The following is a 24,405-nucleotide window of genomic DNA, read 5'->3' as shown; positions in this document are numbered from 1 at the left end:
CTGTGTGGGTCTTCTGGTGTCTGGTGAGAGCAGACTTCACAGTGAAGCTTCACTCACACTCCCTGCAAACATAAGGCTTCTCCCCTGTGTGTGTCTTCTGGTGTCTGTTGAGAGCAGACTTCACACTGAACCTTCACCCACACTCCCTGCAAACATAAGGCTTCTCCCCTGTGTGTGTCTTCTGGTGTCTGGTGAGAGTTGACTTCACATTGAACCTTCACCCACACTCTGTGCAAACATAAGGCTTCTCCCCTGTGTGTGTCTTCTGGTGTCTGGTGAGAGCTGACTTCACATTGAACCTTCACCCACACTCCCTGCAAACATAAGGCTTCTCCCCTGTGTGTGTCTTCTGGTGTCTGGTGAGAGTTGACTTCACACTGAACCTTCACCCACACTCCCTGCAAACATAAGGCTTCTCCCCTGTGTGTGTCTTCCTTCAGGTGTCTGGTGAGAGCTCACTTCACAGTGAAGCTTCACCCACACTCCCTGCAAACATAAGGCTTCTCCCCTGTGTGTGTCTTCTGGTGTCTGGTGAGAGCTGAATTCACAGTGAAGCTTCACCCACACTCCCTGCAAACAGAAGGCTTCTCCCCTGTGTGTGTCTTCTGGTATCTTGTGAGAGTTGACTTCACATTGAACCTTCACCCACACTTCCTGCAAACATAAGGCTTCTCCCCTGTGTGTGTCTTCTGGTGTCTGGTGAGAGATGACTTCACAGTGAAGCTTCACCCACACTCCCTGCAAACATAAGGTTTCTCCCCTGTGTGTGTCTTCTGGTGTCTGGTGAGAGTTGACTTCACACTGAACCTTCACTCACACTTCCTGCAAACATAAGGCTTCTCCCCTATGTGTGTCTTCTGGTGTCTGGTGAGAGTTGACTTCACATTGAACCTTCACCCACACTCCCTGCAAACATAAGGTTTCTCCCCTGTGTGTGTCTTCTGGTGTCTGGTGAGAGTTGACTTCACATTGAACCTTCACCCACACTCCCTGCAAACATAAGGCTTCTCCCCTGTGTGTGTCTTCTGGTGTCTGGTGAGAGTTGACTTCAGACTGAACCTTCACCCACACTCCCTGCAAACATAAGGCTTCTCCCCTGTGTGTGTCTTCTGCTGTCTGGTGAGAGCTGACTTCACAGTGAACCTTCACCCACACTCCCTGCAAACATAAGGCTTCTCCCCTGTGTGTGTCTTCTGCTGTCTGGTGAGAGCTGACTTCACAGTGAAGCTTCACCCACACTCCCTGCAAACATAGGGCTTTTCCCCGATTTGAATCCTTTGGTGTGTGATGAGACTTGACCTATCCTTGGAGCCTTGCCCCACTCTCCATGCTTAAGTCTTATAATTCTTAAGACTCCTGTCCCCGTGCATAATTTGCCTGTGTCCTCTGTGTTCACTTTCTGTCCTGTGCTGGGCTCTTCCATCATTCTCTCACGTACCCAGGAATCCCCTATTTGTCCTTTGGGTGGGTAGGAAGAGGCCCTTGAAACCCTCCTCAGCCTTATGCTTTTCAGCAAAGGTTGGGGTCTTTCCTTGACCTCTTGATCCTCAGGTTTGTCACTCCAGCTGTGTGGATCAGAATATTGCTGCTGATGATTTTGATTGCCTGGGCAGGAATCCTTTGGTTGGAGGTGGTCTCTTGCAGATGTTCTCAGGAGGATCTGAGAGGGGTGATTGCATTCTACATGTTGGTTGAGGAATTTCTGACTGGAGAATGCCAGGGAGCAGGAGACACATGGGTGGATTTTGGGCTTTGGTTCTGCTGAAAGAGGAAGCTTTTGGTCAGGTAGCTGGTTTGTCGTGGTAAGGCCTGCCCCACTAATCATCTTAGTGCTGACAGTGAAAGATCTGTCTCCCACCAAGTGTGCCTTTACAGTCCACTTTTCTATTCCATTCTTATTCTCTGAATGTTCTACAGAAATCCTGGAAGCCTGTGTCAAGGACCTTTTCTACAGATTGCCTAGACAAGGGACCTTCCAGTAGCATCAGAGGCAGTGTCTCTCCTGATAGTGGTGGATCTAGAGGGACCTTTCCCTATGTATAAGTATCTGAAAATTCATGTCACAGTGGTCACAGGTATTTTATCCTACTAAGAGATAAGACTCTTGATGACTTAGGTGGAATCATCCTGAGCAGCTCCCTGTGAGGGGAAAAGGTCTATTAAGCCCACCCTAGAGCTCTCTGAATATGGGAGGCAGCACAGGGGGTGATGCTGTAGCATGTGCAAGTAAAGCTGAATTTGAGGCTTCTCATTCAAAGAGCATCCTTTGTGTCAGGGTCTCTGCATGAAGTGGGATTCAGACTGGATGAGACCGAGTGGCCCAGGTCCCATGGACTAGAGGTCTCTGGTTCCTGCTGCCCACATTAGTTCACGAATTGCTTCTCTCTCTTTTCCATAAATCATAAAATGAAATTGTGTTCTTTCTCAAGCCTCACAGGTATTCATACCTCATTTATTTCATTCAGTCTAGTCCGTTTAAAACGCACTCAGTTCAGTTCAGTCACTCAGTCGTGTCTGACTCTTTGCGACCCCTTGAATTGCAGCACGCCAGGCCTCCCTGTCCATCACCAACTCCCGGAGTCTACCCGAACTCATGTCCATCGAGTTGGTGATGCCATCGAGCCATCTCATCCTCTGTCATCCCCTTCTCCTGTCCCCAATCCTTCCCAGCATTAGGGTCTTTTCCAATGAGTCAGCTCTTCGCATCAGGTGGCCAAAGTATTGGAGTTTCAGCTTCAACATCAGTCCTTCCAGTGAACACCCAGGACTGATCTCCTTTAGGATGGACTGGTTGGATCTTCTTGCAGTCCAAGGGACTCTCAAGAGTCTTCTCCAACACCACAGTTCAAAAGCATCAATTCTTCTGTGCTCAGCTGTCTTCACCGTCCAACTCTCACATCTAGTCTTTCCCATTCTGTTGTTTTCCTCTATTTCTTTGCATTGATCACTGAGGAAGGCTTTCTTATCTCTCCTTGCTATTCTTTGGAACTCTGCATTCAGATGGGAATATCTTTCCTTTTCTCCTTTGCTTTTCGCTTCTCTTCTTTTCACAGCTATTTGTAAGGCCTCCTTGGACAGCCATTTTGCTTTTTTGCATTTCTTTTCCATGGGGATGGTCTTGATCCCTGTCTCCTGTACAGTGTCATGAACCTCTGTCCATCGTTCATCAGGCACTCTGTTTATCAGATCTAGTCCCTTGAATCTATTTGTCACTTCCCCTGTATAATCATAAGGGATTTGATTCATGTCATACCTGAATGGTCTAGTGATTTTCCCTACTTTTTTCAATTTAAGTCTGAATTTGGCAATAAGGAGTTCATGATCTGAGCCACAGTCCACTCCCGGTCTTGTTTTTGCTGACTGTATAGAGCTTCTCCATCTTTGGCTGCAAAGAATATAATCAATCTGATTTTGGTGTTGACCATCTGGTGATGTCCATGTGTAGAGTCTTCTCTTGTGTTGTTGGAAGAGGGTGTTTGCTATGACCAGTGCGTTCTCTTGGCAAAACTCGATTAGCCTTTGCCCTGCTTCATTCTGTACTCCAAGGCCAAATTTGCCTGTTATGCCAGGTGTTTCCTGACTTCCTACTTTTGCATTCCAGTCCCCTATAATGAAAAGGGCATCTTTTTTGGGTGTTAGTTCTAATAGGTCTTGTAGGTCTTCATAGAACCGTTCAAGTTCAGCTTCTTCAGCGTTAACTGGTCGGGGCATAAACTTGGATTACCGTGATATCAAATGGATTGCCTTGTAAACGAACAGAGATCATTCTGTCGTTTTTGAGATTGCATCCAAGTACTGCATTTCAGACTCTTTCGTTGACCATGATGGCTATTCCATTTCTTCTAAGAGATTCCTGCCCACAGTAGTAGATATAATGGTCATCTGAGTTAAATTCACCCATTCCAGTCCATTTTAGTTCGCTGATTCCTAGAATGTCGATGTTCACTCTTGCCATCTCCTGTTTGACCACTTCCAATTTGCCTTGATTCATGGACCTAACATTCCAGGTTCCTATGCAATATTGCTCTTTACAGCATTGGACTTTGCTTCTATCACCAGTCATATCCACAGCTGGGTATTGTTTTTGCTTTGGCTCCATCCCATCATTCTTTCTGGAGTTATTTCTCTGCTGATCTCCAGTAGCATATTGGGCACCTACCGACCTGGGGAGTTCATCTTTCAGTGTCCTGTCTTTTTGCCTTTTCATACTGTTCATGGGGTTCTCAAGGCAAGAATACTAAAGTGGTTTGCCATGCCCTTCTCCAGTGGACCACATTCTGTCAGACCTCTCCACCATGACCCGTCCGTCTTGGGAGGCCCCAGATGGCATGGCTTAGTTTCTGAGATAGACAAGGCTGTGGTCCGTGTGATCAGATTGGCTAGTTTTCTGTGATTATAGTTTCAGTGTGTCTGCCGTCTGATGCCCTCTCGCAACACCTACAGTCTTACTTGGGTGGGCACAGGAGGGCTGAGAGGAGTTACTCCACATTCAAGGTCAGGAGGAGCCACCGTGAGTAGATACCCCTTGTCCAAGGTAAGGAGCAGTGGCTGCACTTTTCTGGAGCAGCCGTGAAGATATACCCCACGTCCGAGGTAAGAGAAACCCAAGTAATACTGTAGGTGTTGCAGGATACATTATTGTTATATAATCCTAAGGAATGTAGAGGGGAAAAAAAGTTAGTCCTTTCTTCCTCCTTGAGAATTCCAGACCCCTCTCTCCTTGGGGACCCCTAGACTTCCTATCAACCTGCCTAGGAAATGACTCTCTCAATACTACATTTTATTTCTTTCATTCTATTGTCTTTTGAAATGAAGGAACATAGTATGGTGGAAAAAGAGGAAAGATGTGAAAGCTATTGAAGGAGGCTGGTTGAGAAGGAAAGGGCTGTGGGCTTGTGGGAGGAGCAACCTTTATAACTTGCAGACTCACTGCACTCACCTCATCCATTTGGCCCAAGACGTGTCCTTTCCATCCACATACTCATAGCAGTTTCTCCCTTTGGTGATCTGAGCGTCAGAAAAAGGGTTAAAAACTTGCTTCTCTTTTTCTTTTTTGGTGGGAGGTAATAGAAGAATTATTTCCCTCTGCTATCATCAGTGCTCTTCAGCTTGTTTGAATTCAGTTGCCGGTCGTGACCACGTGGTAAGCTCCTTAATCATCACCTCCATGTCTGAGTCTGTTGGTGCACTCAGGGCAAGGACTTCACATGGGAGGAGCCACTTGTGTGTGCCTGTACCACTGTGCTCCCACCTCTCCTCTGATCTTTAGATAGAAGTCCCGTGTTCATGCACAGTGCACACAGTACACAGAGCTGACCATGTTATCCTCATCCACGTCCTCACATGTAGATGTGAGGTCCCCCACCACACGCACAAGTGATTGGAGGTCAGAGGACACGGGAAGAGGGGTGTTCTCACCAGCCAGGAGTATCCACTGTTGGCAGCCTCTTCATCGTCTGTGATCTGGCCCTCATAGGAGCAAAAGTGCAGGCCCAGTGGCAGATCAGACACCTCGTTCCACACTCCAAGCCCAGCCTCAGGGATGCCTGATGGTCTGATACTTAACCCAGCAGGCAGACTGAGGGCTGAGCGATTGGCATGCCCCTTCTCCACTGCACAGTCCTTTACAAAGATTGGGAGCCCATGAACAGCACACCTGTTGATGAAGTTCTGACACTTCTCACAATCTGGAGGTGAGAGCAACAGGGATGAGGGGAGATATAGTGATGTTGCTGGTCATAAAGAACTTCAGAATGAACCGAGGCGCTCACGGCATTTGGCCTTGATCCTTTACCCCAAGTCATAGAGGAAAGGAATGATTGGGGGACCAAATGGTGAGGTTATATTATTGTGCCAAGGCCTCATAACCCCTTTTCTGTGCATGGGCCATTGGGGTCACTTACAGAGATAGTCGTCGTCCTGGGGCTTGCTGACCTCTTGGTACACATGGCTCACTCTTTCTCGTCAGCTGTACATTTTCACTTCAGCCTCCTTTCGAATGGACCAATGGGGTCACTCACAAGAGGTAGTCGTCGTCCTGGAGCTCACTGTCCCCTTGGTACACATGGCTCGCTTTTTCTTGTAGGCTGTACATCTTCACTTCAGTCTTTCTTCTGAGTTCTGAGTTGGAGAAGAGAAGCTGAGCAAGGCTGGTGGGGTCTGGAGAGTTAGATCCTATTTGATCAGAAACTGTGGTATCTCCCACCTGTCCATCTATATACTTGGTTAAAAACTTTTTTACATTTATTTAAAAATTTTTTATTCAGTATTTTTATTAATTAATGTTACATTATTTATTTATTGTCTGCACTGCATGGCATGTGGGATCTTAGTTCCCTGACCCGGAATGGAACCCAGCCTCCTGCAGTGGAAGCGTGGAGTCTTAACCACTTAACCACCAGGAAAGTCTCTTCTCTATACTTTGGTTTTTTTCTCCCTTTAACTACTGGTTCAGAGAGACCAGTAGTCTGAATTGGTCTACTAACCAGTAGACCAGTTCTGCTAGTTCTAACCAGTTCTAACCAGGCTACACACTGACTAAAGATGCCCAGTTTAATGTTAGCATCCTGTACTTCCTGTTAGGAGGTTTAATTTCCCAACCTTCTTACTTAGAAAATAGTTCACTGACACATCTACTCAGAAAATATATGTTGAGGGCACATTACAGATAAGGCATTGTGCAGAGGCCTGGGCATAAACATTAACAAAGCATGGTCCTATTATCACAGCTGGATTTATTGAACAACCTAAATATGTCAACACTTTTATGTTTAATTTAATGCCTTCAAACACTTGACAGTGTGTTTGAAAGCAATAAGAAGATTGCTTATCTTCACTTTACAGATGAACAATAAGAACGTCAGAAAATTTGTAAGATTTTCCTTTCCAAAGGCCACAGTGCTAACTTTAGGTCTCAGATCAGTCCAGCTTAAACCCACACTTACCCAAAGTCTACCCTACATACCTGGGCCATAGTTATTAGCCTTTCTAGAGGAATTAGAGGAAGTGAAGTACCCAAATTATTTCCTCTTACCCACTTTTTGTCTGGGGTGCTGTTCAGAGGTACTTGCTTCTCTGGGAGGGGGCACTGGTATCTGGGCCTGCCTGGGGCCACTTGTCGTCAGCAATTTTGCTGCTCCTAGCAATTCCTTCAAACTAGATTCGTTACTTACTGGTGCCCTGGACATTCCCTTCTGTGTGAGAGTCACATAGTAAAAGACAACATACATTTCTTTAGTTCTTTAGGACTTTATGAAGTGTTTTCCCAAGCATGATTTTAGTTAATACTTTGACAATTCTTGGAAATATCCAGTGTTGTGGGGGGAGGAGCGGAGAGGGGGTCTGAACACTGGAGTATAAATAAAGGACCTAAATGGGTAGTGAATCAAAACTAGAACTCATATCTTAAGGTTCTTTCCCTTCAACTTTCTCCATAAAAGTGAGAGCAAGGCAGGGAGAATAGCTGGAGAATCAAGAAGGTCAGGAAAGAAGAGGGTAAAGGCTCAGAGAAAACCGGGGTCGGGGGTGGGGTTTCTATTAAATAGTGCCCCTTTGATGAATGAGGAAGTATGGAAAAGTACAGAGGGGACAAAACACATCTGGAAAATGAGGTGACAAAGCAGTGAGATTGGGAAGAGAAAAGATGATTGGCAGAAACATACATAGACAATAAAGAAAAGAAGCTGAAAGTTGCAGGTTGCCATGTCCTAGAAACAGTGTTTGGAATTAAAGTAGCTGGTCCCATCAATTCTGCTTGAATAAGGTTGTACAACTAGCTGGTTTTCCTCAGTTTCCTGATCCATAAATTGGTATACGTGCTAATTCTTAATGTTATAGTGGACATGAAATTTAATAACATTCAACAAAATGTTCTGTGAGCTATTTAATACATTATGAATATGAGAGTTCATCCCTGCTATCAGTTTACCCCCTCGGCTGTCTCTATAGAAGTCCTGCTCACAGATACTATCTTCAGCATTCCTTGACCTTCTTCCTCCTAGATGAATGTTTAAATGTGGAATCACTCATTCAGAAAACATTCAGGGGGCCCTCAGGGGCTTTCACTTGGGCCTGAACTTCTAAGAATTAACAGGTACAGGCTAGGCTCTCAAAGCTCATAACACAGGTGCAGGCTAAACAAATGATTCTGTTAGGTAGTTAGAATAGGAAAAAGGAGTCCAGAATGGCGGTGGCTGAAAGACAAGGAAAGGAAAAGCCCGCAAAAACAGAACAAAGGAAGGTCCAAGGACCGGAGTGAGGAACTCAGGTAGAACAGACAGCACTCCTGGCTAGCCCAATTTACATAGGGCAGGCCCAGGGGGAGGAAAAAATATATAAAAAGAGGAGCCAAAGGGCTGGGGGTCTCTTTCTCTCCCCTGCGTGCTCATTTTCTCTCTGTCTTCTCTTCACGTCTTTGGGTTGGCATGCCCTCACACCTCGAGGATGTATTTTCCTGTTATTTTCTAAATAAAACTGAGCTGTAACACAGAGCTGTAACACTGATCTGTCCAAGAGCTATAACATGGTCTGTTCGAGACCCATGGTCTCAACATGGTCTAGCTGAGAGCTGTGACATGCCAAGGGCCTTAACGTCCATTGCTTCAAATTTTTGTTGAGATGAGACAGAACTGAGTCTCCTTGGTAATCTCTTACACTTCCCTGACACCTATGGTGCCATGATTCAAGTTTAACATGGCTGAAACAACCTCAGTGCGGTCCTCCACAAGGAGGAGGCCAAGCACAGCAGGAGCCCAACTTGGCGAAAGCTCCTGCAGTAGAAATAGAACACAAAGAAAACCCGGCGCAGGGGAAGTGACAAGAGGCCCATCATGCTGGAAACCGAGACAGCGAAAAATGAACTCAGCAGAAAGCTCATGTGACTCAGTCTCAGATTCCAGAAGACCTCCAGTTAAGGTAGGAGGTCCTTGCTCCTTTGACTGGAGGGACATATGCCTAACAAAATCTTAATTCCTTTACAGTCTCTCATTTCTTGTTTCCTCAACCCCCAATGAATAGGTGGGTGGCAGTGGGTGCAACTGAGGGACTCTGGAGAGGCTACTCTTTGGTATGTCCCAAAGGCACTACCCGCTGAGCCCCAGTAGCTGTTACCCAAGCCAGTGGGGGTTCTTCTGTTCTTAGTCTCCTTTGTGCCAAGGATCAGGCTAGTGAAAGCTGTGAGCACAGGTCAGTTATTCAGCAGATTTTCTGGCAGGCTATGAAGGGGATTCCTTGGCACGCTTTTCCCACTACTTTTTCCTCCTGTCCTTTAGCTCTCTCTCCTGGGACTCAGAGCCTAGCCAAAACCCAGGATGCCTGGCTTCAGGACCTAATGAAGCTCAGGCTCTGATGTCTCATCACAAAAATTCAGTGAGAGACAAAGTGATAGGTAAGAGGTGGATTTGTTAGGATTCAGAGAGAAGCATGTTCTGCAGGGTGTGGGCTATTGTAGAGGGCTCTGGCCATGGAATGGGGCCTGGCTAGGTTTTGCCAGTGGAGTGAATTAATATGCTAATGAGTGGAAGGATCATCCCAGCCATTGGGGAACCACCCACTCCTCCATCTTTTGAAAGCGCCTTGGAGCTGTCCTGCCACCTCTGGGTGTGTCATTTAGTTTACAGATTAGGGATTAAGGTTTACTTGAATTTGACTTGTCATCTTGGACCCAATTGCTTTTAATTAGTTTATGTTATGCCCTTGTGCTATGTCATTCTTTCAAAGGTTGTGCCCTGCCCCCTTCCCTCCTGTTTCATGCTTTGTCCAGGCCCACAGTGTTGCCTCTACAATCTTCTGGAGGGACGATCAGAAAATAGCTAGCCCTTGGGAAGGAAATACTGTATAATATCCAATCCCTCTTAATATTCAGCCCTTCATCTTCCGTGTTTCATACAAGTGCAACATCAGCATCTCTCTGTGAACCGGCTGGGGTGGGAGACAGGCACACAATGCCTGCCAGAAATCCATCAGTTGGCATCCCTTCAAAGGCATATGGGCTTCCAGGGATAATGTTTGCAAGTTGGGAGTTAGCCCTGCAAGCCGTTTGGGCCCAAAGCCTTACCACCCTTCTCCTAAAGTTATAAACATACCCCTGGATCAAATCTCCACTCCACTTTTATGGAACATCTGGTCTGTTGCCTCTTAACAAATTTGTTCTTAAGCCAATTACTAACTCCTACAATCAAGACCCTGCCCCCTTGTAGGCAACCCTGCCCCCTTGTTGCTCCACCCAGTCTATTATTAAAACACCTTAATGCCCCTAACAGGGCCAGATAACCCACTCCTTTGTCGTTACTTCTGTTATTACTTAAAGTGGGTCTATGACAACAATGCTTACCAGGGGAGACACCCTAACCTGCTCTTATGGAGGACTAGGGGAAGAAATCAATGACTTAAATCCCTTAGAGTAGTAAGAGGATAAGGCTTATGATTGTTTCACTGTTTCCTAGTCTCAGGGCATAGGCTTGGATTGCTTTACATCTATTCCCATCTGTGGTGAACAAACTGGCGATGAGTTAAAATTACAGCCCCTTAATCCTACCTAGCACTGGTCATGCTGGAGACCTTGGGGACGCCCAACTCCAGTCTGGGGGTCCCAAGAGGTCAACCTGCCTTGACCTGCCTAGGGTTCTTGTCCTCGAAAGGTTGTCATGCCTCAACTTGCTTGGGGATCTGCCAGTCCAGGGGTCCCAGGAGGTCATCATGCCTTGATCTGCCCAGGGACCCAATTCTTGGGAGGCCAACCTGCCTGGGGATTCAATCTCCAGGAGACTGTCACTCCTCAGCATGCCTGGGGATCTGCACCCTGACCCCAGGACGCCTGGCTCTCAGGTTGCAACAGTACTGGGTAAGATAAGCTTCAGAAAGACTCACCCCTAAGGAAGGCCACCCATAGAAATAGAAGGAAGCCTATTACTTGCTTGTGGGACTGTGCCCAGTCTTAGCAATAACTCAGGAGCTCAACAAGACCCCATTGCCTTTCTGGAAAGACTAAAAGAGGCCCTCCAAAAGTTTACCAATCTGGACTTAGACTCTTATGAGGGACAGGTGATTTTAAAGGACAAATTCCTGCCCCAATGTGCATCAGATATCAGAATAAAATTATGACAGCTTCAGCAGCAGGACCCTGCTTCCTCTTTAGATGAGATGGTCCAGACAGCCAGCAATACCTTTTATAACAGAGAACAGGAGAAGGAGGCCAAGACCCAGGAGAGGGAGAGAAGGAAAGAGACAAGGCATGCCCAGATGCTGGCCGCCCTCCAGGGAAGCCCTGTGGCAAACCCCGAGTCCTTAAAGGACAAGGCAAATGCCTGATCTGTAGACAGGCAGGGCATTGGGCCAAAGAGTGTCCAAACATTTACAAGTCTCCTAAAAGGCTTGTTACAAATGCCATCAACTGGGACATTGGGCGGCACTCTGCCCTTGGGACCCAAGAGCCTCAAGGGCAAGTGCCAAACCTTCCCTCACTTGTTGATGGTTCAACAGGACTGAAGCAGCTCACCCCAGCCAGCCCGCCTGTCACAGATAACCATCACAGGGCTTGAGCCAAGGGTGCAACTGGATGTGGCAGGTAGGTCCGAGAATTTCTTGGTTGACATGGGGGCTACCTGCTCTGTCTTGATCTCCTACTCCGGAGCCTTCTCCTCCCAAACCTGTACCATTTTGGGTGCTACAGGAAAAACAACTACTAAAAGATTCACCCAAGCACTTCCTTGTGGCTGGGATGGACAAATATTTTCCCACCAGTTTATGGTGGTCCCTGAGTCCCCTACTCCCTTATTGGGAAGAGATATACTCACTAAACTGGGGACCACCTTTGTGATGGGAAGCTTTTCAGCCCCTAGAGCCCTACAGCTTCTAGTTACTACTGAGGAACCCATTACACTCTCTCCAATAGAGAGGGACCAAAAACCATGAGAGGACAAAATTAATCCCCAGGTATGGGACAAGGGGACCCCTGGATGAGCCCACCAGGCTGAACCGGTCATCGTTGTCCTCCAAGATCCCACTCAGTTTCCCAACTGGAAACAGTATCCCCTCAGAAGAGAGGCTCAGGAGGAATTACAGCCTTTAATAAATAAATTCCTTGCTTGTGGGCTATTGGTTTCCACCAATCCGCCATGTAACACCCCAATCCTCTCAGTAAAGAAGGATGGAACGTGGCGAATGATTCAAGATCTCCAGATCATAAATGAAGCTGTAGTCACCCTCCATCCCACAGTAGCCAATCCCTATGTAATCTTGGGAGAAACCCCACCCAGTGCCAAGTGGTTTACAGTCTTGGATCTCAAAGATGCACTTTTTTGCATATCACTGGCTAAAGAATCCCAGTTTCTTTTTGCCTTCGAGTGGGAGGCCCCAGGAGAAAAACACCAACAGATGACTTGGACAGTATTACCTCAGGGGTTCAGAGATAGCTCCCACCTATTTGGACAGGCCCTTAGCCGGAATCTCCTAGATCTGGACCTGGGACCTAATGGGAAAATATTACAATATGTAGATGACCTACTAATCTGCTCTCCATATGAGAAAAATGCCCAACAACATGCAATTCAGGTTCTAAACTTTTTGGCAGAGAGAGGATATAAAGTCTCCTGTGCTAAGGCACAGATGGTTGAGACAAAGGTCACTTACCTGGGAGTTCAGATTACACGCGTCCAGGAGGCTGCCCTCTTATCAGATACAAGGAATCCTCCAGTTGTCCTCCCCCACAACTCGAAAACAATTGCAATCTTTCCTGGAGCTAACTGGGTATTGTAGAATCTGGATACCCAACTATGGTCTAATTGCCCAGCTTAAAGGGACAGGATGATTCAATCCCACTGATCTGGGGAACTCCTCGAAAGAAGGCAGAGGCTACATTAAAACAAGCCTTAACTCAGGCACCTGCCTTGAGGTTGCCAGACCCAGAAAAAGCATTCCAACTTTATGTCCGTGAAAGACAAGGAATAGCCTTGGGAGTGTTAACTCAAAGGTTGGGATCTGAGCCCAAGCCTGTAGCTTACTTATCCAAGAGGCTCGACCCAAGCATCCAAGGCTGGCCCCTCTGCCTTCAAAATCTTGCAGCTATTGCAATCCTGATAGAAGATGCTTTAAAACTCTCTTTTGGGGGCAAACTAACTATTTTTACCAGCCACCAAGTGAAACAACTCCTAAATAGGAGAGGCCATTATGGATGTCTGATCAAAGAATCCTCAGATATCAAGTAGTCTTGATGGAAAATCCAGGCCTCACTATATCCCCTTGTGAGGTTCTTAACCCAGCCACCCTCTTGCCTACCCCCGAGGGCTCTCTCCCCTTTCACTCTTGCCTAGAAACCTTGGACCACTGGACAAAACCCCAGGAGGGATTGTCGGAAGATCCTCTGACTAATCCTGAGGAAATCTGGTACACTGATGGAAGCAGCTTTGTCTTGGATGGAAAAAGAAGAGCCAGATAGCAGTAGTCTCCAGTTTTGAGACCACAGAGGCAAAGCCTCTGCCACCAGGTACTTCAGCCCAATTAACTGAGCTCATAGCCCTGACTCGAGCTTTAGAGCTGGGGAAAGAAAAGAGAGTAGCCATTTACACCGACTCCAAGTATGCCTTTCTGGTGCTACATGCACATGCTGCTATTTGGAAAGAAAGGGGCCACTTGACCACCCGAGGGTCCCCAATCAAATATTGTGATCAAATTCTTAGACTCTTGGAGGCAGTCCATCTGCCCACTGAGGTTTCAGTCTCCCACTGTAAAGAACACCAAAAAGGGATCACAGAAGTGGCACAAGGGAACCAAGCAGCTGATCAGGCAACAAAGAGAGCAGCATTAGAGAACAATGACCTAATAGGGGCTGCCACCTTAGTTCCACAGACTAATTTGCCAGAAACTCCTTCATACACTGAAGGTGAGACTCTTAAAGCTAAAAGAGTGAGGGCTTTCAAGAAGATCATATGGGGTGGTTCCAAAAGGAGGGACTCCTTTTCCTGCCTGGAAACCTCCAATGGAAGTTGGTTAACTCTGACATGCCACCACTCATTTAAGGGAAAAGACCCTCCAAAGATTACTAGAAAGGTCCTTCAGAGGAATAGGCCTCCAAACGACTATAAGGCAAGTGGTCTCCTCTTGTCCCAGTTGCCAATTAACCCCCAAGGAGCTCGAAGACCCCAGCTGGCCCAGTCCGTCCAGCGATGTGGGGCCTACCCAGGAGAGGACTGGCAGATGGACTTCACCCAGATGCCAGTTTCTCAAGGGTATAAGTACCTATTAGTCATGATAGATACATTCACAGGATGGATGGAAGGCTTTCCCATCCGGGCTGAGAAGGCTGAGTGAGTGAGTGAAGTTGCTCAGTTGTGTCTGACTCTTTGCGACCCCATGGACTGTAGCCTACCATGCTCCTCTGTCCATGGAATTCTCCAGGCAACGGTACTGGAGTGGGTTGCTGTTTCCTTCTCCAGAGGATCTTCCCGACCCAGGGATTGAACCTGGGTCTTCTTGCATTGTAGGCAGATGCTTTACTGTCTGAGCCACCAGAGAAGGCTGAGGAGGTGGTAAAAAAAACTGCTCCATGAAACCATTCCACGATTTGGTCTACCCAGGTCATTACAAAGTGACAATGGGACATCATTTACTTCTAAGGTCACCCAAGGAGTCTCTAAAGCATTGGGCATTACTTATTATCTCCATTGTGCCTGGAGGCCTCAGTCTTCAGGAAAAGTAGAAAGAGCCAACCAGTTCTTAAAATCAGCGATAAAAAAGATAACCCAGGAGACCTCCCTGGGATGGAAGCTATTACCAATAGCTCTCTTCCACACCCATATTGCCCCTAAGGAACAGGTTGGTCTTAGTCCTTATGAGATGCTGTATGGGAGACCTTTTGTTTATGTCAATGACCTCCTCCTAGATCCAGAGGCTCAGACCCTCCAGTCTTATACCATGGCCACTGGGCAATTCCAACAGGATACACGCTTGTGGGGTGTGAACCAAGACCCAAAAGATTCTAAGGAGTCACTAATACATGCTCCAGGAATTCAAGTCCTAATTAAAGTCTGGAAAGATGGGTCCCCAAAGACTCAACTCCAGCCCACAGGGAAGGGCCCCTACCTTGTAGTACCTTCTACCCCCACAGCAGTCAAGGTACCAGGACATGACTCCTGAATTCACTACTCACGAATCAAGCTGTGGAAGAAAACAGAAGAGGACACTTAATACACCTGTGAGCCACTGGGAGATCTCAGATACCTATTCAGAACCACAAATGAGTGCCATTCTAGTGAACACCCCCAAAATCTAGTTTCTGGGGATAAGATTTCTCAGGACAGCTCTAAAGAGCCAACACAGCTTGCCAGGGGTTGTACTCCAAAACAGACATGAGGTAGATCTTCTGATCCCTGAATAAGGAGGGACTTGAGCCATCCTGGCAGTGGGAATTTGGAATTGGCTAATGCCCCTACTAGTCCTTGTTAGGCCATATTGATGCTGCTTATGCTTGTTCCATGTATTATCAATTGTCTAACCTGTTTTGTCTCTGCCCAGGTCAACAAGCTACAACATGCAGTGCCAGTTCAACAAGGATATATAAAACTACAGCTGACCACAGAAAATATCACTCACCCTTAGATGGACACCGCTCTAAGGACTCTGAGGCCTGAGACTAGCAAGAGGGGGAGGCCCAATACCCCTCGCCGTCCCAGTTCAGCAGGAAGTAGCCAGAAAGACCTCGACGCCCCGATTCCCAAAGAATTGGGTCTCCCATCTCTTGAGGGGGAAATGTTAGGTAGTTAGAATAGGAAACAGGAGTCCAGAATGGCGGTGACTAAAAGACAAGGAAGGGAAAAGCGCGTGAAAACAGAACAAAGGAAGGTCCGAGGACCGGAGTGAGGACCTCAGGTAGAACAAACAGCACTCCTGACTAGCCCAATTTACATAGGGCAGGCCCAGGGGGAGGAAAAGACATAAAAAGAGGAGCCGAAGGGCTGGGGGTCTCTCTCTTCCCCCGCGCGCGCGTTCTCTCATTCACTCTCTCTGCGTTTTTGGGTCAGCATGCGCTCATGCCTTGATGTATTTTCCTGTTATTTTCTAAATAAAAACTGAGCTGTAACACAGAGCTGTAACACTGATCTGTCCAAGAGTTATAACACGGTCTGTTCGAGATCCGAGAGCTATAACATGGTCTGTCTGAGACCCAAAAGCTATAACATGGTCTGTCTGAAAGCTGTGACACACCGAGGGCTTTAATGTCCATTGCTTCAAATTTTTGTTGAGACAGAACTGAGGAGATTACACTCCCCAGACAATTCCACATATAAGAATTGCCTAATCAGAGCTCAGAGAAAGGAGCTGTTATGTCCTCCTACAAGAATGAGCATTGAAATCAGTTCCAGATGATAAGTTTATACTTCTGCCTATGTGCAGTCCTTCAGTTATTTTCTTACATGTTGTTTTTCAGTCATAAAATATGAGGCTTGTTAGGGTTGGGAGTTGATTGCTCTTTCTTACTGGAGTAGGAGGCTCTGAGGTTGGGGATCCTACATCCTTCTTCATCTTGGACCATCTGCTCTATAAATTTTGCAACGTATCTGTAAGCTTCCCTTAGTCAGATATCTTAGTATATCTCTCACTTTAGCACAGTACAGAAGAACTGAGGTTGAAACCATCCCTCAAATGAATGATATAAAGATGTATGAATAAGACAGTGTAAACTTCATAGAATTATGGAAGTTTTAAACAGCTTGTAAGGGGTTTAGAGAAGGTGCTTTGGATTAGATTGCATGCACTACCAGTGATACTGTGATCTCAGGCATATAATCAAACATTTCTTTACCACAGTTTCTTGATGTATAAATGGTGATAGTTATAGTACCTACCAATAAGTACTGTAGGATTGTTTTAAGGTTTAAGTAAGTTTATTCAGGTAAAATGCTTAAAGTTTGAAATACTGTGAAAATAATGTAACAATAGACAGCCAATTATTGTTGCTATTCTTACTAACTATAAAAATGGTGATGATATCAGACATTGTACTAAAAACAGAACAGGAAGGCAGCAGTCTCTAGGATCTCAGTGTATTCTATTCTTATCTGTGATTGGATCCATGACGAGGATTTTCTTGTCAACAGGATTTGGGAAATACTCACCTTCTGATGTTTACTGTGCTTCACTCTGAAGGTCATCCAAGAAGGTTTACCTAAAAAATGATGAGAGTCAGTGTTTTGGTTGGTAAATGTTTCCAAACTCTGGGCATTCTAATTAAGAACACAGAATTCTGAGCCAGAGAGTGACAAGGACAAGGATTACCAAAGGAGGAATGGTAAGTGATTTCTGTACCATCAACTACTATGTTTCCACTAGGAGCATCACATAATTTTCTTAAAGTTAAAAAAAAAAAGACAAAACTTCATTTCTGCTTCATCTGATGTTCATAAAGTATCTAATAAATTTACTAGCCTTTCATGACAAAAATACGCAACAAGGTAGGAATAGAAGGAAGTGACCACAATATAATAAAAGTCATATATGAAGAGTCTATCTCTAACATATTCATCAGTGAAAATTTCTAAGATCAATAAAAAAGGCAAGGATGCCCACGCTCAACACTTCTATTCAACATAATATTAGCAATCCTAGCCAGAGCATTAGATGAGAAAAGGAAACAAAATGCTTCCAATTTGGAAAGAAAGAAATAAAATTACATCTGTTCACAGAGGAAATGACTTTATGTGTAGAAAAATCTTTAAAATTCCACAAAAAAACCTGCACAGAAAGTTGCAGGGTACAAAATCAACATTCAAATATATTTCCATGCATATTTGAATGGAAAATTCATTGTTCGTTGACCATTAAAATGTGGAAAATAAGCAAACATTCCTATTTATTTTTAATTTTTTTAAAGCTATAGTCAAGAGCTAAGTTTAAATTTTTTTTAATATTTGTTTTTATTTATTTATTTATGCCAGGTCTTCATTGTGACATGTGGGATCTTTAGTTGTGGCATGTGGGATCTAGTTCCCTGACCAGGGATTGAACCCAGGTTCTCTGCATTGGGAGTGTGGAGTCTTAACCACTGGAACACCAGGGAAGTCCTAACAATCTTATTTATAATAGCATCAAAAAGATGAAATATTTAGGAATAAACTTAAGGAGATGAAAGACTTAAACACTGAAAGCTACAAAGTATTGCTGAAAGAAATCTGACACAAGTAAATAGAAAGGCATCCCATGTTTATGGATTTGGAGACTTAATATTATTAAGCTGTTCATACTACCCCAAAAAATTTAAAGATTCAATGCAATTCCTATAAAAATCCCAATGGATTTTTTTTTCAGATTATAGAAAAATCCATCCTACAGTTAATATGGAATCTCAGAGGACCCCCAAATAACCAAAACAATTTTAGAAAGAACAGCAAAGCTGGAGGCTGCTGATTTCAGAACATACTGCAAAGGTTCAGTAATCAAAAGAGTGTAATATTGGCATAAAGTGTGTGCTAGGTTGCTCAGTCGTGCCTGACTCTGCAACCCTTTGGACTGTAGCCCACCAGGCTTTTTTGTCCATGGTATTTTTCAGGCAGGAATACTGGAGTGGGTTGCCATTTCCTTCTCTAGAGGATCTTCCTAACTCACAGATTGAACCCCTGTCTCCTGTGTCTCCTGCATTGAAGGCTGATTCTTTACCTGCTGAGCCATTGGGGGAGCCCACTGGCATAAAGACAGACTTATCAGTCAATGGAATGGAAGAGATAGCTACAAGTAAACAGAAATAAACTCTTGGATACGTGATCTAATGATCTTCATCAAGGGTGTCAAGACAATGGGGAAAGCTTAATCCCTGTAATGAATGGCGCCGGGAAACACAATATCCACATGCAAATAATGAAGCTCTTACATCATGTAGAAAAGTCAACTCAAAAATGTAAGACTTGAAATGATAAGACTCTTAGAAGAAAACAAGGGTGAAACATCATGACTTTAATCGGTAATGATTTCTTAGATATGATACTAAGTGCACATGTATTAATAACAAAGTAAAATTAGACAAATGGAACTCATTAAAACTTCGGTGCAGCAAAGGAGACAACAGAGTGAAAAGGATGGTAGAAAATATTTGTAAAATACATATCTGATAAGGGGTTAATAAGCACATACCATATCAAGGCTGCCTATAAGCCAGGAAGAAAACTTGATTAACCATGATGGCACTCTGATATCAAACTTCCATGCTCCAGAATTGTAAGAAAACAAATTTCTGCAGTTTAAGCCTCACGATCTGTTTTGTTATGGCAGCCTGAGCTGACTAACACAGTGGGAGAAGGAAATAAGTAGACATTTCTCCAAAGAAGATACACAAATGGCCAACAAACATGAAAAGATGCTCAATATTACTAATCAATAGGGAAATACAGAATAAAAGCATAATGGAAATTCTCATATATTTTATGATGGCCAGTATGAAAAAAAAATAGCAAGTTTGGTAAGGATATGGAGAAACTTACACACTAACACACTTAACACACTATTGTTGGAAATGTAAAATGTTGCAACCTTTATAGAAAACAGTATGGAATTTCCCCTGAATATTAGAAACAGAACTGCTATATGATCTAGCAATCCAACTCCTGAGTGTATATTATAAAAATTGAAAATGAGATCTTGAATAAATATGTGCACATCTATGGTCATTGCAGCATTATTCACAATTGGCAAGATGTGGAAGCAACCTCACAGTGCACTGGTGGATAAACAGATACAGATTATATATCTCATATATGTATTATAAACACATCACATAATGGAATATTTTTCAGCCTTAAGAATGAAATTCTGTGTTATGCTACATCAGGGATGGGCCTTGAGAACATTATGCTAAGTGAAATGAACCAATCAAAAACAAATATTGCATGATTTCACTTGGGTATCAAATTAACCAAATTCATGGAAACAGAAAATAGAATGGTGGTTGCCAAGGCCTATGAGGAGGAAGAAATGGAGAATTGTTGCTCATCGGGTACAGGGTTTCAGTCATGCACGATGAAAAAGTTCTACAGATTTGTTGTACATCAATGTGTATATAGTTAGCAATAGTGTACCACACACACAAAAACTGTTCAGAGGGTAAATAAAAATGTGTAGAGGTCCCTATGAAGAGTATCTTTTTCATGCCAAAACCTTTGCAGACATATGTTTGGTTTTCATGTCTCTTACACTACTTTTAATAACCTAAGGGAACAAATGGACTTCTCTGGTGGCACAGTGGATGAGAACCTGTCTGTCAGTACAGAGGACATAGTTTTGATCTCTGGTCCAGGAAGATTCCACATGCTGTGGGGCAACTAAGCATGTGTGTCATAACTACTGAGCCTGTATGCGCTCTGCAACCAGAGAAGCCACCATAAGGAAAAGCCTGTGCACTCCAAGTAGAGAGTAGCCCCCACTCACTGCAACCAGAGAAAGCTCACGCACAGCAGTGAAGACCCAGCGTAGCCAAGAATAAATAAATAATAAAAAAGAAACTAAGAGACTAGAAATCCATAGATGGAGAATCATGGAACTAATCTGAATTGTTTTCTCCAGTCTAGGGAGATTAACTCTACTAAACTCTATTCTGAGCAGCAGAAGAGGAAGTGAGCTGCTCACTTCTATTTTATAATGAGTGTCAGTTCAGTTCAGTAGCTCAGTCGTGTTCGACTCTTTGCGACCCCATGAATCGCAGCACACCAGGCCTCCCTGTCCATCACCAACTCCCGGAGTCTACCCAAACCCATGTCCATCGAGTCGGTTATGCCATCCAACCATCTCATCCTCTGTCATCCCCTTCTCCTCCCGCCCCCGATCCTACCCAGTATCAGGGTCTTTTCCAATGAGTCAACCCTTCGCATGAGGTGGCCAAAGTACTGGAGTTTCGGCTTCAACATCAGACCTTCCAATGAACACCCAGGATTGATCTCCTTTAGGATGGATTGATTGGATCTCCTTGCAGTCCAAGGGACTCTCAAGAGTCTTCTCCAACACCACAGTTCAAAAGCATCAATTCTTCGGCGCTCAGCTTTCTTCACCGTCCAACTCTCACATCCATACATGACCACTGGAAAAACCATAGCCTTGACTAGACGGACTTTTGTTAGCAAAGTAATGAGTGTAAATCATTTTATTTACCTGATGCTGTTTCTGGTCAGCAGTGAAATGTGGGAAAGGTCAGGGAGACTAAATAGTTGCCTCAAACCCTTTCCCAGAATCAAGACAAAGAATTAGGTTCACCTTAGCATAAGAAGATCATGTGGTGTGGTTAAATATATATGCATAAATAATGTATCGACATAATATGTTAATCTCTTTCCTCTTCCATGAGATTTAATCCAGTGACTGAATCATTATGAGCTTACTATTAGAAAGTTCTTTGGTGAATTTATAGTCTAATTAAGGTGTCTTTAATTGCCCTTTCATTAAGAATGTTTAGCAAAAATAATCATTTTTAAAAAGAAAAAGAATGATTAATTTTAAACATAAAACTATTGAGAATTATACTGGAAAATCTATACATCCACCTTCATTCAGGCTTATGTCAATACTCTGCCACAACCACTTCAGGTCTTTTTAATTTCTATTTCAGAATTCAAAAATAAGATAAAAAACTAACCAACACACAGTGAAGCCACTTGCCAGCCCTTACTCCTCTGGTGCTGAATTTGGTACTTTTTATTCACATTTAGATTTTTAAATATTCTCCATTTTTAATGTACAAATAATTATATGTATGTATATATAAAATTTGTTTTAACAGAAGGTCTCATATTTATTACTGAGCCAAAGCACCAGTGCAGAAACATTGACACAAAGAGAAATCATTTTTTCAATGAAACAAATGGATGCATTAATGCTGTTTTCAGAGTGATATGGTAAGATGCAAGTGACCTTGACAGCACAAATATGTGTGCCACCTCATGTGTGGCTCCTTATAGACCTATAGATTTGTTCTTTTGCAATGTCTTCTCTTGGAGTTGTATCTGGTTTTATTACCAGTTTTCATTAGAATCCATTAGGGAATAGAATGATTCTGCTTTTGTTTCTTGATCAGGTATCACTTGATCCTGAAAGTCTTGTGAGAAGACATGGTGAGGAGCAGAGTGAGCTGCACGTAAGATGGCAGAGAAGGGGAGGCTAATTATTTTATGTATTTAAAAACTTCATATGGATAGTCTCTTACTGTATAATATACTGTTCTGCATCCTGCTAGTTTTCCGAAAATTACGTTTTCTTTGCTAATGCCTGAGAGGCAGCTAAGACATAAACCCAGGTTGGTTTCAGGAAGACACCTCTAAATCCTTCTGAAGACACCTCTAAATCCTTCTGGCCCCTTAACCTTGCTGCCTTGGTGTCCATTCATCATCAGAATCCTCAATGTCATCTACCTGGGGTTTGATGACCTGCCTGCAGTGATGCATGAATGCTGGTTGAGCGGCTCTGAGACCCAGAAAGAAGCAAAATTTTTGCTCTAAGAAGGAAGAACAAAGCATAGAGGCAATGCAAAGTGTCACAAAGTCAGGGCAATTAGTAGGGCTTGGGAAATCTAGAACAGGGCAAGAGGTGAGCTCTGCACTGCCAGGGCCAGCCCCACATTGATAAAAAAAAAAGAACAAAAATTTCCTCCAGGTTAGTCTCCACACAAAAGGAAACTGTGAGCAGATGTAGCCACCTAAGAGAGGGCCCAAGTTAACATGGAGACTGAAGACCTGTTTCATGTTTCCCAGGCTCACAGGCACCCAGCATTTCCTGTTACCTATAGTAATCAGTGCTTCATAGTTCCTTTTCGCATTCCTATAACGGATTTTTTTCCCCATTCTCCCATCTCTGCCCATTCTTCCTTGGAGAAGTATATGGAAATGTCTTTGAAAGCATCTTTGGCCTAAAGAAAATAATAGACTTCATCAGTGACTTAACTAATATAAGTCAGCCCTTAGATCTGGGTCTTCTCCTCTACCTGTGTGCAGAAAGTAGCCTGAAGCTACTGGGTGTCTGTGAGACAGGGATGAAGACTTTGCTTACTGACTGTGCCCTGCTTAACTGAGCAAACACTGAGCGTTTTCCTAACTCTCCCTGGACACAAAGCACTTGATGATGCTAGTATCCTGTTCTGCCCCACTATACCCCACCTGTTCCAGACAGGGCCAGGCACTCCCGTCCTGTGTATATTCACAGAGAAGTTCACTCAGCAGTGCAGACAGGCAGTCTACGGTCCTTAAGGGACCAGCTCCGTCCTTCCTATAGAGCCAGCTAAGAGCCTGGCTTTGCCACCTCCACCTCTCACCATGGGCTTCCACTTTGTTCTCCCAGCATCTCCCTCAGTGCTCTCCTCTGGGGATCTGTAGGGGTTCATGGCCCTGGGTGCCTGTGGAAGAAGAAGATGCTGAGATAGCCCAGACCATTGTCCAGAGCCAGGCCTGTCTTCCTTGGATGGAGTGTTCAGGGCAGGAAGGTGTGGGGAAAGTCGGGGTGGGTGGGTCTTGGTGGGATGGACGAATCCTGACAGGCTGTGACAGACCAGCCTAATGTGAGCTAGATTTGGTTTCTTTGGTTCCCGCACAACTTGGCCACTCTGAGGAAAGGCACCAGGAGGGACATGTCTGTGGGTGACGGAGGGAGTCCTGAGGAGACCTGGAAGCCCCTAATTGCTGGACTGGCGTCAGGCTGAAATCAGGGCTCTGTTCCAGTGCGGGAGAGGCAATATTTTTCCAAGAAGGGTTTTCGTGGCTCTCCACCTGGGGACTCTGGGAAAATCTGAGCATAATGTGTGTTCTACGTCTAAGGGACAAATTGCTTGACTTGAGATCAGGGTCACAGGGCTGGGGGAACTGGGGTTCCTCAGACAGAGGGGGTTGGGGGGGGTCTTTCGGCTGATGTAGAATGTGCAGGTTGAGAGAACTTGGGATCTCTGAGGCTGAGGAAATCGGGGGTTTCTCATTAAGGAGCTTTAGGTTTCCCTCCTACAGGACAGATGGGGTCTTGAGGATGAAGGGATTAAGAGTTCCCAGGCTGAGGTATTCAGGGTCTCTAAGGTTAGGGAAATTTGGTCTCTCTGGGGGTGCTATTTTTAGGGTGCCTCAGGCTGAGGGGAATTGGGGTTACTTCAGGTATTTAGGGATCTCAGCACTAGGGCATTTCTTGTTTCTGTTGGTGAAGGGACTTGTAGTCCCTGAAGCAGACGAGACGCGAGCTCCCTTCAGGTTAGGACCTGGATTCCTCAAAGCTGATGGGATTTGGGGCCTTCCAGCCTGGAATTTGAAGACGTCAGGGTAAGGGTTTAGGAGGGTTTCGCAGGGCGCGTCCCTGTCAGTCTCCCCGCTGTCCTTCGGCGCTGCCCACCCCGGTCCAGCGAGAGCTCGGCGATAGGCGGCGTCCAGTCCTCCCCATCTGAGGCGAAGCGAAGGGTGAGCCGCTGGC

The 24,405-nt window shown here is 44.8% G+C and overlaps 1 protein-coding gene, 1 long non-coding RNA gene and 1 pseudogene across 5 annotated transcripts in view; 2 read left to right on the top strand and 1 right to left on the bottom strand.

Annotated features, from left to right (window-relative positions):
* The window catches only part of LOC145528333 (cytoplasmic dynein 1 intermediate chain 1-like), a 130,382-nt gene that overhangs the window by 38,250 nt on the left and 67,727 nt on the right, over positions 1–24,405 (top strand). The gene's annotated exons all lie outside the window — the stretch shown is intronic.
* On the bottom strand, positions 50–24,405 carry LOC145530065 (histone-lysine N-methyltransferase PRDM9-like; annotated as a pseudogene). The gene is made up of 13 exons (XR_014071443.1): positions 24,328–24,405; positions 23,266–23,353; positions 22,745–22,863; positions 22,328–22,459; positions 17,109–17,158; positions 7,034–7,190; positions 6,101–6,120; positions 5,904–5,988; positions 5,419–5,687; positions 4,938–5,007; positions 1,323–1,761; positions 478–1,242; positions 50–383 (listed from the first exon to the last, which is right to left on the bottom strand). The product of XR_014071443.1 is annotated as a histone-lysine N-methyltransferase PRDM9-like (transcript).
* On the top strand, positions 12,170–16,078 carry LOC145528335 (uncharacterized). The gene is made up of 2 exons (XR_014070300.1): positions 12,170–13,480; positions 15,508–16,078. It is a non-coding gene; the product is annotated as an uncharacterized LOC145528335 (long non-coding RNA).

The sequence above is a fragment of the Giraffa tippelskirchi genome, chromosome 12 (assembly GCF_054371585.1).
Source record: "Giraffa tippelskirchi isolate mGirTip1 chromosome 12, T2T-mGirTip1v1.2.pri, whole genome shotgun sequence".
Taxonomy (NCBI): Eukaryota; Metazoa; Chordata; class Mammalia; order Artiodactyla; family Giraffidae; genus Giraffa; species Giraffa tippelskirchi.
The sequence above is the reverse complement of the archived record's forward strand: the minus strand, read 5'-3'. Positions and strand labels throughout refer to the sequence as shown.